Source organism: Caretta caretta, chromosome 7 (assembly GCF_965140235.1).
Source record: "Caretta caretta isolate rCarCar2 chromosome 7, rCarCar1.hap1, whole genome shotgun sequence".
Classification (NCBI taxonomy): Eukaryota; Metazoa; Chordata; order Testudines; family Cheloniidae; genus Caretta; species Caretta caretta.
In genome coordinates this window covers 66,260,360-66,276,595 of record NC_134212.1, presented here as the reverse complement: position 1 = coordinate 66,276,595, position 16,236 = coordinate 66,260,360, and the positions used below count along the sequence as shown (strand labels likewise).

The following is a 16,236-nucleotide window of genomic DNA, read 5'->3' as shown; positions in this document are numbered from 1 at the left end:
CAGGTGGTTAATACCTGGGTAATTGTATTTACCCAGCTCACGTGTGTGTTTTGAGGATTAGCCACAGTACTTTTAGTCAGGCCAGAAGTGAAGTGCTTCTTCTAGAATTTCCAAGCCAGACATTAAAAATGCACCCAGCAGTAGTGCTGGTACCATATACTCCATGTGACATATTTGTGGGTAGAAACATCTTCCACCAATGTAAACTATGGAGTCAATAGCATTTAGGTGACACATATTCCAAAGCCTTTTCTAGTGAACAGCACTCCTGTTCATGTCATACTCTCCAATGACCTGATCCTGTACAGCTTTTATGTACATGCTTAACTCTAAGCATAAGAGTAGTCCCACTGATTTAAAATTAAGCATGTGCATAAGTACAGGATTCAAAGCCCAGTGAAGGCAGTGGAGTGACTCCCATTGATTTCAATAGGCTTTGGATCAAGCCGTAAGAGAGCTGGAAATAAAAAAATAACAAACCTCTTTATCCTAAAATATTTTGCTAAATCACACTAGAACTGTGTATGCCTTCACCATGCAGATGCTCACCTCTTCCCCCCATACCAGCAACATTAGCACTGCTATAGCAAACCTTTCGCTACTCTGCTCGACCTTTCAAAGGAAGAAAGCTTCCAATAATTGAATGTTTAATTCTCAAGTGATACATTTCAATTATCTGCAGGGATCTGAAAGGAAAACCAAGGGCTTAATGAGTGGACAGCTAGAATTTCAAGGCGCAGGTCATTTTTCAATCATCCGTGTCTTGACATGCTGTCCTAATCAGAAATGTGTGGAATTGATGTAGACATATCTAAAACGTATCTTTACTGTCAGGAGATTGAAAAACAATATTCTATTTCCCTGAAGGGATTTTCCCAACCCTGCTTCTTGTTTTGTACCTGAAATATGGGGCAGAGTCCTGTTTTAAAAATCAGAATGGAGATCCTTGCTAGCAGATATTTCAGCAAAAATCAGAAGGAAATGCTTTGCCAACGTAGGCAGTAGGTCTTCAGGGATTTTTCAAGACTGTGCTGACAAAAGCAAAACATATGCTCATTCAGGACAATTTGTACTTCACAAACATTTAGCAGCTAGTACAGAGGAATACAAATAGAGACAACAGTGTGCGCATATTAAACCAGAGCTCCCTGTTTCACTCTTATTCAATAGATACCTGCGTCTTTGTTCCCATGCTTCAAAAATCTGCACAATCCTAACCTTTGCTGCCATTTATATCACGGTCCAGTTTTGTTTTACTGGTACTTTTATAAGCAGCTATTTTCTTTTTCAGTTACAGGAAAGACAACAATGAAGACAAGAGCAGAAAAGAGAATTCACTGAAGCTACAAGTGAGTAATAAGAGAATAAGAAGATTTATGGATGAAGGATTTCAGTAAAGGAGAATTTACAGAAAAAAAAACAAATCTTCCTACATTGGCTAATAACACCTATAAGAACATAAGAACGGCACTACTGGGTCAGACCAAAGGTCCATCTAGTCCAGTATCCTGTCTTCCGACAGCAGCCAGTGCCAGGTGTCCCAGAGGGAATGAACAGAACAGGTAATCATCAAGTGATCCATCCCCTATTGCTCATTCCCAGGTTCTGGCAAACGGAGGCTAGGAACACCATTCCTGCCCATCCTGCCCAATAGCCATAGATAGACCTATCCTCCATGAATTTATCTAGTTCTTTTTTGAACCCTGTTATGGTCTTGGCCTTCACAACATCCTCTGACAAGGTGTTCCACAGATTGACTGTGCGTCATGTGAAGAAATACTTCCTTTTATTTGTTTTCAACCTGCTGCCTATTAATTTCATTTGGTGACCCTTAGTTCTTGTGTTATGAGAAGTAGTAAACAACACTTCCTTATCTACTTTCTCTACACCAGTCATGATTTTATAGACCTCAATCATACCTCCCCTTAGCCGTCCCTTTTCCAAGCTGAAAAGTCCCAGTCTTATTAATCTCTCCTCATACAGAAATTGTTCCATACGCCTAATCATTTTTGTTGCCCTTTTCTGAACCTTTTCCAATTCCAATATTTATTTTTTGAGATGGGGCGACCACATCTGCACACAGTATTCAAGATGTGGGCGTACCATGGATTTATATAGAGGCAACATGATATTTTCTGTCCTATTATCTATCCCTTTCTTAATGATTCCCAACATTCTGTTCACCTTTTTGACTGCCACTGCACATTGAGTGGATGTTTTCAGAGAACTATCGACAATGACTCCAAGATCTCTTTCTTGCGTGGTAAATCTAATCTTGAGTGGTAACAGCATGAAATCACAGCATGCTGAAAACAACATTTATTGAAATGAAAGAGAAAACAAAAGTAAACTAGAGAAAGATGAATGTATATAATAAGTATAAACAAAAGAAATTAAGTTGTACCTCCTAAGATGGGGCAGAAGACAAACAGCTGTCACCTGGTAATATCTGAGGATTCCTAAAATATACACACCCCTGGGCACCCTGAAATGCTGGGTGGAGTTGCCTCTGGAGACAGATAGTTAGAAGTGACACCACTTATGACGTACCCCCGGCCACCACTGTTGTTCTGGAAGGGACTCTCAGATACATGTTCCTTGTTAACAGAGGATGCCTTTGGGCCCCATGAAAAGGAGTAAACTGAGATTTTCTTTTTTCAAAACTAAGTTTCTAGAATTTTACCTTTCAAAGATAGCCTTGAAAACAAACAGAATGCTAGGTTAGACTGGAACAAGCAGCTGCATTCCTGCAGCAGGAGTCCGAGAAGAATCTACAGTTCCCTCCCCCTCCTTTTATATAAAATTAGAGTTAAGTTTGCTGCGTATCCCAAATGATCATCTTGCAAGTCTTCCCCCTCCTCCCCCCCCACCAAATATCCTCAGGACAGTCCCATGCAAACTGGTGTGATGACAGTAGACAAGATGGAAGTTAACCCATATATGCTGAGGTTAACTTTCATATTCCTAGCCCTCTCAGGGACTAGAATTGAGTGAGCTGGTGCTCACCTCCCGCAGCTCTCACAATAGTGGCACTTGCTGCAAAGGAAACAACCATTTTATGTTCTCACCTGGGAGAGCACCAGGTAGTCCCGGTTGGCCATACCAGCAGTGCATCAGGAGGAGAAGCTGGGCCAACCTGGTGCTGCAACTGAGTGAGAGTCCTGCAACCATTGTAGCCTGACTCTGGCCCAGTGACCAGGCCTACCACAGAGACCTACTCCATCAGCCAGCAATCAGAGGAGATCCACTCTTTTAGTCAACCCACACAAACCCAAGCTGGAGAGACCCATCTACTTCAGGAACCAAAGGGGTCACATTTCCCATCCAGACTGCAGAAAGGACTCTCTTAGCCATATAACCAGCTACAAAAGAGACTAAGTCTGTGAGACAACAGACCTCCCACCCCTTCTGAGGGTGTGATGGGCAGTTCCAGATAACTAAGAAGGGGAGCCACCTAGAGGATCCTCCAGGATGGGCTGAGGGAAGCACGGTGGATGAAGAGGTACTGGGCTGAGGTGGGTGATTTTGGGGAGGAAACAGAATAGAACGTATATAAAGGGGGATATAGAACTGATAATTATTTGGGATCAATACATTTGGTGGCCGGGGATATAGTACCAACTGGGGCACTGGGGGAAAAAAACTATTTTACTCAAGACACGTCATGTGCTTTGCCTAATGATGTAGTCATCATCGTGTTCTCATTACACCTTTGGCGTTTAGGACGGTGATGAAGCTCCTCCACTTCTGTCTGTTTCTGGCAAGTCTTTCAATGGGTCTCCAGTTGTGCCCCAGGTTTTTCAGCTTGGCTTCCACAGCTCTTCACCATGCTGTTTTTGGGCGGCGTCATTTTCACTTGCCTTCAAGTGTCCATCTTATTGCTATTCTGGTGATAGAATCAGTTTCCATCCAAAGCACATGGCCCATCCATCTCCAGCGCCTCCTATCAATGACGGTGCTCAGATCCTCTTGGCTGCATTCTGTCAATAGATCTTGGTTTGAGACTGTTCTGAGCCAAAAGATACGGAGGATTTTTCTGAGGCAGGTTGTATGGAATGAAGACAGTTTGGACAAGTCATACTTTCTAATTCCCCAGCATTCTGCACTGTAAAGTAATGTTGAAAGTACGCAGCTCTGATAAATCTTGAGTTTGGTTTTGGTGGTGTATTTTGATGATTTCCAGACAGTATTTAAGCTCCTGAAGGTGTTCCTGGCTTTATTGATTTTGTTCCAGATGTCCTGGCTTGTTCCACCGTCCGGGCTGATGGTGCTGCCCATGTACGTGAATGTTTCTACATTGGTGAGAACATAATCCTCTATCCGTACTGGTGATGGTGAGGCAATATTAAAGGTCATGATATCTGTGTTATTGCGATTGATTTTCAGTCCAATTTGCTGGTTGAATGTGTTGAGTCAAGTTGTTTTTTCTTGTATATGGTGTTGGGTACGTGATAGGAGTTTGCCATTGACTGGGTAATGCAGTGTACAACAGAAGACATGCCAACAGGCATTAAATGGACACCCTTTCATCCTTGAAGACCTGGACTTCACAGATGATCTCGCTCTCCTATCACATACCCAACACTATATACAAGAAAAAACAACTGATGTGGTGCCTCTTGTTAAATTTTTGGCAGAACATCACTTCTGCCAACTTTTTGATGTCTACTGACTGTGCCCCAAAGAATGTGACTGATCACCTACCCCACCTCTCACAGCTGCAACACCTTTTTTGAGAAGCACTGCTTTCATTGGCAGTACATTTCAGGAGAAGCAAAATTCTAGCGACACCCACAGTTCTGAAGGACAGGAGTGCAACAAAATAGCTGCCCCACCCAAATTGTTCTGAGCCTTTGGTCCCATCAGGACTAGCTGATGTACCTTGATTTCCCTGCTTTTATTCTTTTCTGGTTTGTTATGAACTTCTAAAGTTACAGCCATAGTAAAAAAAGAAAAGAAAAAGGCAGACAAAAGTGAACAGCACACCCTCTCATTAAATAACTGCTGGGTGAAACAGGATGGGATCTGATTTTTTAGAATACCAGAACAGACACAGACTGTGATATATTCAGGGACAGTCTTCAAGAGCTTAATGTTACTGATGCCGTGCTTCCCAGAAAAAGCAATTATCCAAATGTTAAAAAACATAAAAACCCGTGAACAGTTATTAAACAAGGAAGTACAAAGGGCTTACCCATATGAGTAACCATGCACATAAAGTACACAGGGGATTGTTAATTGGATACACAGCCTTTCACTGTGAGGTCGCTGGTGGGAATCCAGCTTGGGTCGGCCATTGCCAAAAGCCATTACCAGCGATGGAGCCATTTGATGGCTGCTTGGTGGAGTATGTGGAATGAGTAGATGATTCCATCCTGACCCACATCATAATTCACACACACATACACACACACTCTAACTGGCACCTGTCAGTCTCAATGGAGAAACCAAGGATGGAATGGACATAGAGACTTAATTTCCCTCAGCTCTAAAATGGATCCCTCCAGCTCAGTGGTGAAAAGATCATTGGTGAAGTAGCAGGAAAAAGATGGTAGCACTTAAAATACCAGTGCTGAACTATGCTGAGAGTGATAGCATCAGACCCCAGGGCTGCCACCCAGTCACCTATCACTAGCATTATATTCACTAAAAGGGAGGAAGAGCAACTAGAAATATTAACAGTCTATGCAGTGAGGAGAGACCAAAGGCAAACTGTTTTAGGCTACAGTTACAAGCCAGGGCTGAAAGCTTCCTTCAAAAGAGTGGGAGGTGGGGTGGGGAATTTACGTAAATGAATGGAGAGCAGTGATTTTTCCATCTGCCCCTTAGCAAGGGTTTGCAACAGTGAGACAGTTTTGCAATTAACCCACAGAAGGGAAATATTGTCTCACTCCCTTTATTTTTGAGTAAATATTAATAACTTTAGCGTTGACAAAGTCAGGTGAAACTAAAAACTGCCTCAGAGGCAAAGCATGCCAAATGGAAATGCTCAGTTATTTAATAATCTCCCCACTGATTTTGTCCTAAAATAGGCTATGACTCTGGAAGTGCAGGGATTTTGCAACGCCAGACTGGGGAGTTGGAGGTGGAACCCACTGTGCGTTCTATTTAACACTTTTTTAAAAAGGGAGTGGGGATAGAATCGGTTTGTTGTTTTTGCATGTGGAAATATCAGCCAAGTGTCTCAGGTAGCAGAAGTCAAATGCAGAGCCAACACGGTAGGTTTCCAAGCTTTACAGGAACACTCAGACAGAGGAGGAAGATGGCTTAGAAACCAGTCAAAATCGGTACATTGACTAAGGGAGGAGGGCTAAGAAAACATAGGCAGTGATGCTTTAAGATCTCTCATTCTCCTGGCAGACCCAACAGTCAGCCCACTGGGCAGAGTCGCTCTTCAGACTGAGTGCTCAACTATTTCTCGTATTAGTTCAAAGAACAACAGCTGTGCAAATCTTCTCCAACCAAAAACCAAAAGGTGCAAAATTAGACTTTTAGCCATTTTTATTACCAGGTGGGGGGAAACGAGTGGCCATAAGCCTAAGGACAGCTCACCACCAACATCCATGAAGACTGGAGGAAAGAAGCAGGTTTCCCAAGGGAATCTATAGGCATAGCCATTGATGATCCTCAGTGCATTCATCCCACCATCCTCAGCATATTATGGCTTCTCCTCCATTGAGCCTAAAAGTTTGGCTACCTATCCACACAATCACCCCCTCCAAACAGGACTGGTTTTCTCCTACTACTTCTTGTCTTCGTGAAGTAAGACAGTATACATCTTCTGGAGCCAGATTTATTCAGGCTGTAACCAATGCTGGACAGAGGGAGGTGGTCTGCGCATCTCCCGTTCAGGGGCTGCAAGGGGCTGTTTTAGCTACTGGCATAGGCCAGGGCAACCCTAAGATTTGCCTCTGTCAGTGGCTCCTCTGGACCTTTGCAGGGACAGTGATTCCCTGGAATGTTCCCTGCTTCCCCAGCTCCACCCTCTGCTTCTTCTGGCCTGCCCTCAGGCCCACTCCATATCAGACCCACCTCAGAACACTTCTTTCACTGGGGACCCCTGCAGAGGTTGTGCAGAGCCAGCTCTGTGCCAGGCATAAAGGGCCCCTGAGCCAGCCAGTGCTATTGCTATTCACTGGGATGGAGGCTAATTCCTGTCCTGTGCCCATTTTCAACTAGTCTAGCTGGCAGGGCACCAATGAACAGAGCCCCTCTCTGGTGTCTCTGCAGAGTAGCCTGTAGGCCTTTGTGCCCACTAATAACAAGATATTATACTGCTGAGCCCAGACACCATGTTTCAAGTCTTTGGGGGCTATATTAGGCCGCACTAATACCCTATTATGTATTAGATAATTAAATTAAGTTAAATTCATATGTAACAAGTAGTGAAAGTTATATGTAACCTGCACCAACACACTGTACCTCTCCATCCCCCTCTAGTGGCTGGCTCTTACAGAGGTTTGAGTCTATATAGCCTTTGAGCTAACAGGCGATTCTTTTTGCCCAGTGTTTAGATCAAGAAATCCCAGGTTTGATCCCCACTGCCAACAACCCAGCCAGGAGCATCATGATATATATAAAATCACACCACAATACCAATGAAATCCATTATTCATGACTGACATATTCCAATCATTCATTTCCCATTAGTTGAGGAATATACTTGTGCTCAAATCAGTCAGAAGTCAATTCCCCTTGAGTGGCACAAGACATTATATCAATGATTTAATGAGACATTTTCTATACACACTAGCTTTGCATCTAATGAGCATCTCTGCTTAAAGAAACAATTGGAGCACTATCAAGATGTCAGTGTATATACATACTCTTTCTAAAGCCAGTTTAGGGATTGTAAAAGATACAGAACGGACGATATTGAAAAATATTGCCCATACAGTGATAATGTAGTACCTGGGATGATCGTGCAAGCTTCTCCCCACAAACCATACCATGTTGGTTCTGTTCTGACCAGGTGGGAGAATTATGTTCAGCTACCACAGCTTTTCATTTCTTAGCTTCAGTGTTAAGAATGCCACTGAAGATGCCAGATGTAGCGGTTTCATGTGATTTCTCTTGATGTTTGAATTTGAAATGATTCAGCTTTCTTCACAGAGGCTGCTGGAAGAGCCATCAGATAATATCAGCCAAGCAGATGGCTGAACCAGTGATCAGGAGATGAAAGGCTCTATATTACACAACCAATTCCTGAGCCACACAGGCCCCCACATACGTTTGTTTTAAACATCCATTCATTTTGTTAGAATTCCACCCCTTACTAGGACTATTTCTGCCTATATGGTATTATAGCATCATGATGTGTGGGATATGATTAGGGAACACATCACCCTGTAATCTAGAGCACTCCAGGAACCAATGTAACAGATACATTTAAGAACTGACTTGGTTAAAGTGAGATAATTTGTTTTAACAAGTTCCTCTTATGATGTGCATAATTTAGTGGATCTTACTATGCTGATTTCATGCATGCATAACAAAATCCTGGAACTCACTCAACTGTACTTCAAATCATACCAAAATTTAAGCCACACTGGTGCACAATGCTCTGAGTGTTCTATTGCAAGTGTGATTCTACTCTCAAGATTTGAGAGTATGAAAATGGCACCTTTCTGCTCAGTAGATCTACTTCCCAGATCGACTCAGTTTCAATAGCTTAATTTAAGGACAACAATTCATTATTACTACCTTACACTGCAGCACCAACACCACTAAGAAAGTGATCCAGAGTCTATTCTTTGTTGTGCATTAACTAATTGTTTACTACTGTAAGTTCCAGTTGGTTGCATGTGTGCCAACTCATTAAGGCAATGGATTCAGACTAGTGTCACTGCGGGAAGAAGTGGGAAAACTCTGGGGTTCAAATATCCCACAAGACCTAATTTGGCCCACAGAGTCTTTATTAGAAGTGTTGAGGAAGGAGATGGAAAGGACTCAATTTCACCTTCAGATCTCATCCTGAGTTCCATGGGCTGGCAGTTAAAAAAAATAATTAACATTTGTAAACATGTAAACTAAGTTCATTTGGTGCATGAGCTCATACAATCAACAGGACATTGAATGTCATTTTTAGGGAGTAATTCTTCAGCATACAAATTAAAATATTTCTTAATTTAACATTTTTATGAATAGAACATTATGACTCTTCCATTTTTCAGAGATGGCCTGTGTAAGCTGGTATGCAGAGAGACCCATTAGATCTTCCCCGAGTCTCTTCTGTCTAAGAGATGGGAAGTGTATCTGGTTTGCTGCTCCTGGTCACATGTCCTGCAAGTAGTTACTAGTTTTGAAGGGCACTACCAGGTACACAAAGACACTCATATGTGTTCCAAGGCTCAGTGCCCAGTTACAGCTTCCCTCCAGTTTCAGTATCCTATATGGCCATACTCCACGAAATATCTTCACTCTTTGGAACAAGTGCATTTCTTAGTGGTAACATGCCTCAGTACATAAGAGGAAAGTGCTTCGTATAAAATAATTTTCCTGCCAGAAGCATTATCCGGTGCTCTTAGATCACATGAAAACTAAAAATTGTCAATGCCTTGTTTATTCTTTCAATATACAAATTGTGAATGGCAAGCCTCCAAAATGACAGAGGTTCCGTTCCATTAAGCACACAGAACTATACAGCTTTGGGACCAAGGTTGGGAAACTTCTGAGAAAAAGCTTGAGAAACGTGTGGCATTTCTAACTCAACTGGAAATACCAGAAATCTTCCCTTTGGCTTATAAACCAGACAATGAAAATATGTAAGAATCAAACCAAAGAGTTATTCACATTTTTTGAACCTCAAGTTCATTTTGGGTCTGAGGTGACGGTTCGGGACAGTTCTAACTTATCTGACTCACTTTGCCCAGCCACATATAGAACACAAACGCTTCATGTTACCAGAGAAAATTCTTTCAGTAGCTAACTCTGAGCAATACTGCAAGGGACAGAACTATCCAACTTTTCCCTTAGAAAAATATGACAGTATTTCACAACGGTAGTACAAAATCACTACTGTGTCATTATTGTAACCTGTCATTTTTAGGACCACTCCTGCAAAATACCAAAATTAAGCCTAAAACCCTAAGTACTGCATGAGGCAAAAACAAACCCAAATTTAGTAGAATCAATTAGGGTGCAACGTACCATTATCCAGCAGAGCCGAACTGGTGCAGGGGGAGTGCTTGCTCCTGAAGGACGTTGCAGCTTGCATATCTGCTCTCTGAGATGCCTGTGGTATTCTGGCTGGGTCATCCACAAATGCCTCCATGAAATCTAAACACACAATGTTAGCTGTGGCTTTAAGCCACAGTACAACCCCGTGGCTTAGTGCTCATGGAAGTATCATACAATCACAGAATACTAACAATCTTCAACCAGAGTCAATGCACTGGAAACGTTGCTGATGGATTTGACTTCAGAACATTTTGGTTTGTCTCACTACTTGACAATAAACCCTCGTATGGAATGATTTAGGAAAATTAAATAGCTATGCCCTTCAATTTCACAGTCAAGGAGCCATAGCAAGAATTCTTTTCTAGTGGGAGGAAAAGAAATCCAGTTTATAATGAATCTAGCACTATCACAAGGATTCCTTTTTCCATTTAATGTGCAGAAACTACGCTATACAATCCACAGCAGTGCAGTGAAGCGTAGGCTTCCTTCAATCGACTGTGCTAATACACTTGGAATGAAGAGGAGAGTGACTGGAAATTGACAGATGTCTACCTAAATAAAAGTCGGCATCTCCATGGCACCTTTAACCTGAAGATCTCAAAGCCAGAGGGCAGATATTTATTAATCAAGTTCACAACATCTATGAGGTAGATAAATATGACCCTGATGCATCTCAGGGAACATAGGCCGGTGAGTCACCTTGTTACATCTGCTTTCAGTGAAAGGGAGCCTTGCCTGTGCCAGCTGGGTGTTAGTTGACTTAACTTTGTAGTGTAGACATGGTGTGATGGGGTGTGCATGTCCTGCACGGGTACTGCAGAGGTTAATTCCTCTCTTTGGCCCAAGGAGACCACACACCCCTGACCCTGCTGGGCATGCTCTGGCTGTAGGCCAGGTATAAAAGGGAGCAGCCCAGTTCATTTGGGACTGACCGCTGGAGAGGAAGGTGTAGTGCAGACTCCTGCTGAAGAACTGCCAGCACTTCATGACTCAGAGGCTAGCCAGCCAGCAGCTATGAACACCACCCAGGCTCTGGACACCACAAAGGGAGGAGAGATCGGGGCAACCAGGAGACCATAAGCTGTGGAGAAGCGGGTCGGAAGTAACCCAGTGAGTCTTTGTGAGGAGATGGTTGGAGAACTGGAGACTAGCTCAGTAAGTTTTGGCCTGAACTCTGTAGAGCTGGTGGTGGGCAACCCTGGGTTGGGACCTGGTGGAGAGGGAGGGGCCGGGTCCCCTATCCTGGCCGCTGCCCACCCTGGGGTGGCAACCCGCCTCACCAGCTCTACTGACTCTGGCCGCTAGGCCACAGAGCTCTGATTGTGAAGGCTGCTCTACTGACTCTGGCCAGTAGGCCGCACAGCCCTGAGAGAGGGTGGCAATTGGGACTCTGACTGTTAGACCACCACGTCCTGATAGAGAGGGTGAGTAGACTGACTTTGACTGTTAGGCCACATTACTTTGAGACCCAGAGGGGTCGCGCAGACTTGACCTCAGCCTACAATGACCCATGCCCCATCCCAAAAGGGGACAGGGAATGCATGACCCACAACAATCATTCTGTTAGCCACTCAAGCACTCTCTTTTGGGCTACACCAGCCCTGTCTTTGCCTCTGCAGGTTGACAACAGATGCATCCCAGATGCCAAGTCCCTTTAAAATGTCCCCTGGTGGTATCCAGTCCCTGATCACTGGATACCCACAGAGATCCCAGATCCTCCATTCACAAATGAATAGTGTACCTCAGTGTACCAGCTTTATCTTAAACCATTACCACTATGTTATGCACAGCACTTGACTTCAATTATCAAGCTAAAGGGAACTTGTTTAAGAAACTATAGAGATTAAAATAAAAACCAGTGAGAGCAATGGAAACAAATAAAACAGCATCATAACACACATTCTAAAGCCTAAACTTCACTGCCCAGTTATCCTTCTGTCTAAAGAAGCTTATCTCACCCAGAACTGTTCCCAGAATTTTCAATCAAGCCTAAGAACCCCTTTTCATTAAGCAAATCTACTGTCAGGTTACTGCTCTCTGAGGGATACCAGGTTATTTGAGCATAAGCTTTCGTGAGCTACAGCTCATTTAATCAGATGCATACAATGGAAAATACAGTGGGGAGATTTTATATACACAGAGAACATGAAAAAATGGGTGTTACCATACAGACTGTAACAAGAGTGATCAGGAAAGGTGGGCTATTACCAGCAGCAGAGCGGGGTGGGAGGAAGCGGGTGGTGGGGGGGGAACCTTTTGTAGTGATAATCAAGGAGGGCCATATCCAGCAGTTGACAAGAACATCTGAGGAACAGTAGGGGGGGGAAATAAAAAAGGGGAAATAGTTTTACTTTGTGTAATGACACATCCACTCCCAGTCTTTATTCAAGCCTAAATTAATTGTATCCAGTTTGCAAATTAATTCCAATTCAGCAGTCTCTCGTTGGAGTCTGTTTTTGAAGTTTTTTTGTTGAAGAATTGCCACTTTTAGGTCTGTAATCGAGTGACCAAAGAGATTGAAGTGTTCTCCGACTGGTTTTTGAATGTTATAATTCTTGACGTCTGATTTGTATCCATTTATTCTTTTATGTAGAGACTGTCCAGTTTGACCAATGTACATGGCAGGGGGCATTGCTGGCACATGATGGCATATATCACATTGGCAGATGTGCAGGTTAATGAGCCTCTGATAGTGTGGCTGATGTGATTAGGCCTTATGATGGTGTCCTCTGAATAGATATGTGGACACAGTTGGCAATGGGCTTTATTGCAAGGAAAGGTTTTTGGGTTAGTGTTTTTGTTGTGTGGTGTGTGGTTGCTGGTGAGTATTTGCTTCAGGTTGGGGGGCTGTCTGTAAGCAAGGACTGGCCTGTCTCCCAAGATCTGTGAGAGTGATGGGTCATCGTTCAGGTTAGGTTTCAGAGTAGCAGCCGTGTTAGTCTGTATTCACAAAAAGAAAACGAGTACTTGTGGCACCTTAGAGACTAACCAATTTATTTGAGCATTACCCTCTGGTCCCACTGAGGGTTACCAAAAGAAACTACAGCATTTGCTCAAGAAACTCCCTGAAAAAGCACAAGAACAAATACGCACAGACACACCCCTGGAACCCCGACTTGGAATATTCTATCTGCTACCCAAGATCCATAAACCTGGAAATCCTGGATACCCCATCATCTCAGGCATTTGCACCCTGACAGCAGGATTGTCTGGCTATGTAGACTCCCTCCTCAAGCCCTACGCTACCAGCACTCCCAGCTATCTTCGAGACACCGCTGACTTCCTGAGGAAACTACAATCCATCGGTGATCTTCCTGAAAACACCATCCTGGCCACTATGGATGTAGAAGCCCTCTACACCAACATTCCACACAAAGATGGACTACAAGCAGTCAGGAACACTATCCCCAATAACGTTACGGCAAACCTGGTGGCTGAACTTTGTGACTTTGTCCTTACCCATAACTATTTCACATTTGGGGACAATGTATACCTTCAAATCAGCGGCACTGCTATGGGTACCCACATGGCCCCACAGTATGCCAACATTTTTATGGCTGACTTAGAACAACGCTTCCTCAGCTCTCGTCCCCTAATGCCCCTACTCTACTTGCGCTATATTGATGACATCATCATCATCTGGACCCATGGAAAAGAAGCCCTTGAGGAACTCCACCATGATTTCAACAATTTCCATCCTACCATCAACCTCAGCCTGGACCAGTCCACACAAGAGATCCACTTCCTGGACACTACGGTGCTAATAAGCGATGGTCACATAAACACCACCCTATACTGGAAACCTACTGACCGCTATTCCTATGTACATGCCTCCAGCTTTCACCCAGAGCACACCACACGATCCATTGTCTACAGCCAAGCTCTACGATACAACCGCATTTGCTCCAACCCCTCAGACAGAGACAAACGCCTACAAGATCTCTATCAAGCATTCTTACAACTACAATACCTACCTGCTGAAGTGAAGAAACAGATTGACAGAGCCAGAAGAGTACCCAGCAGTCACCTACTACAGGACAGGCCCAACAAAGAAAATAACAGAACGCCACTAATCGTCACCTTCGGCCCCCAACTAAAACCTCTCTAACGCATCATCAAGGATCTACAACCTATCCTGAAGGAAGACCCATCGCTCTCACAAATCTTGGGAGACAGGCCAGTCCTTGCTTACAGACAGCCCCCCAACCTGAAGCAAATACTCACCAGCAACCACACAACAGAACCACTAACCCAGGAACCTATCCTTGCAACAAAGCCCGTTGCCAACTGTGTCCACATATCTATTCAGGGGACACCATCACAGGGCCTAATAACATCAGCCACACTATCAGAGGCTCGTTCACCTGCACATCTACCAATGTGATATATGCCATCATGTGCCAGGAATGCCCCTCTGCCATGTACATTGGTCAAACTGGACAGTCTCTACGTAGAAGAATAAATGGACACAAATCAGATGTCAAGAATTATAACATTCATAAACCAGTCAGTGAACACTTCAATCTCTCTGGTCACTCGATTTCTGACCTAAAAGGGGCTATTCTTCAACAAAAAAACCCTCAAAAACAGACTCCAACGAGAGACTGCTGAATTGGAATTAATTTGCAAATTGGATACAATTCACTTAGGCTTGAATAGAGACTGGGAGTGGTTGAGTCATTACACAAAGTAAAACTATTCCCCCCCCCCCCCACTGTTCCTCAGATGTTCTTGTTAACTGCTGGAAATGGCCCATCTTGATTATCACTACAAAAGGTTTTCTTCCACCCCCCCCCCTCCTGCTGGTAATAGCTCATCTTAAGTGATCACTCTCCTTACAGTGTGCATGATAAACACCCATTTTTTCATGTTCTGTGTGTATATAAATCTCCTCACTGTATTTTCCACTGAGTGCATCCGATGAAGCGAGCTTACTCACGAAAGCTTATGCTCAAATAAATTGGTTAGTCTCTAAGGTGCCACAAATACTCCTTCAGGATAGGTTGTAGATCCTTGATGATGTGTTGGAGAGGTTTTAGTTGGGGGCTGAAGGTGATGGCTAGTGCCGTTCTGTTATTTTATTTTTTGGGCCTATCCTGTAGTAGGTAACTTCTGGGTACTCTTCTGGCTCTGCATCCCTACATATACCAGAACAGACCACTGATGTTTACGTCAATACAGGATGTTCCCCCTCCCCCCTGTTTACCTCTTCATGTTAATTTCCTTCTGAAGTCCCTGCTAACTCTTTATTAGCTTTCAACTTATAATGCTAATAGAATTCTACAGTATGACATACAACACCCAATACAATTATATCCATGATGGCATATCTCACCCTCTGTCTGGAGAAGTTTGTCTCAAGATATGCTACCTTCGAGTGACCGCCTTTTAACTACAGACCTAGAGAACATAATTTTAATATATACTCATAATTCCTCTTCTATTTTTCATGTATACATCTCACAATGATTATGATGACCAGTACGACACTAGCTTTCAGTAGAGACTTTACAAGACATTCTTTTGCTGAACACAGAGAATCCCTGCACCCCTCTATACTCATGTGCCCTCTGCTAGTTGGCATCCAAAGGTTTTTAGGTCACATTTATAACCCCATTTGTTACATATGAGGAAACTAAGGCACTAAGAGACCACATGGAGTGGTCCATGGTCATACAGTAAATCAGTGACCGGGAATATAATCCCAATCACTTGACTCCCCAGTCCTGTGCTATAACCATTAGACTATACTTCCTCTACATGGCTCCTACCATACACCTTATTCAAGCAGAATAATTCTAATCAATTCAGAACAAATGGATTTGGGGCTTCTTTTTTTCTATTGCTCAAGTTACAATAAGAAAAACTAAATTCCTTTCAATAGCCATTCTCTGAATCTACTGGGAGAGGTCTGTTTTCCTTCAGTTTTTATTCCTCGCATTTAATCAGAACCAGTTCTCTAAAATTTTCATATAAGGGCTCATAAATCCAAAGTTATAAAGAAAATAGGAAGTCTTCAGAATTAGGTTCATACCTTATCCTATTTTCTTTTCTATA

The 16,236-nt window shown here is 43.2% G+C and overlaps 1 long non-coding RNA gene across 2 annotated transcripts in view; it reads left to right on the top strand.

Annotated features, from left to right (window-relative positions):
• The window catches only part of LOC125640516 (uncharacterized), a 55,552-nt gene that overhangs the window by 14,247 nt on the left and 25,069 nt on the right, over positions 1-16,236 (top strand). For both annotated transcript variants that reach the window (XR_012669488.1, XR_012669487.1), the window contains exons 2-3: positions 1,292-1,562; positions 4,235-4,300. This is a non-coding gene — a long non-coding RNA (uncharacterized LOC125640516). The remainder of the gene's footprint in view (positions 1-1,291; positions 1,563-4,234; positions 4,301-16,236) is intronic.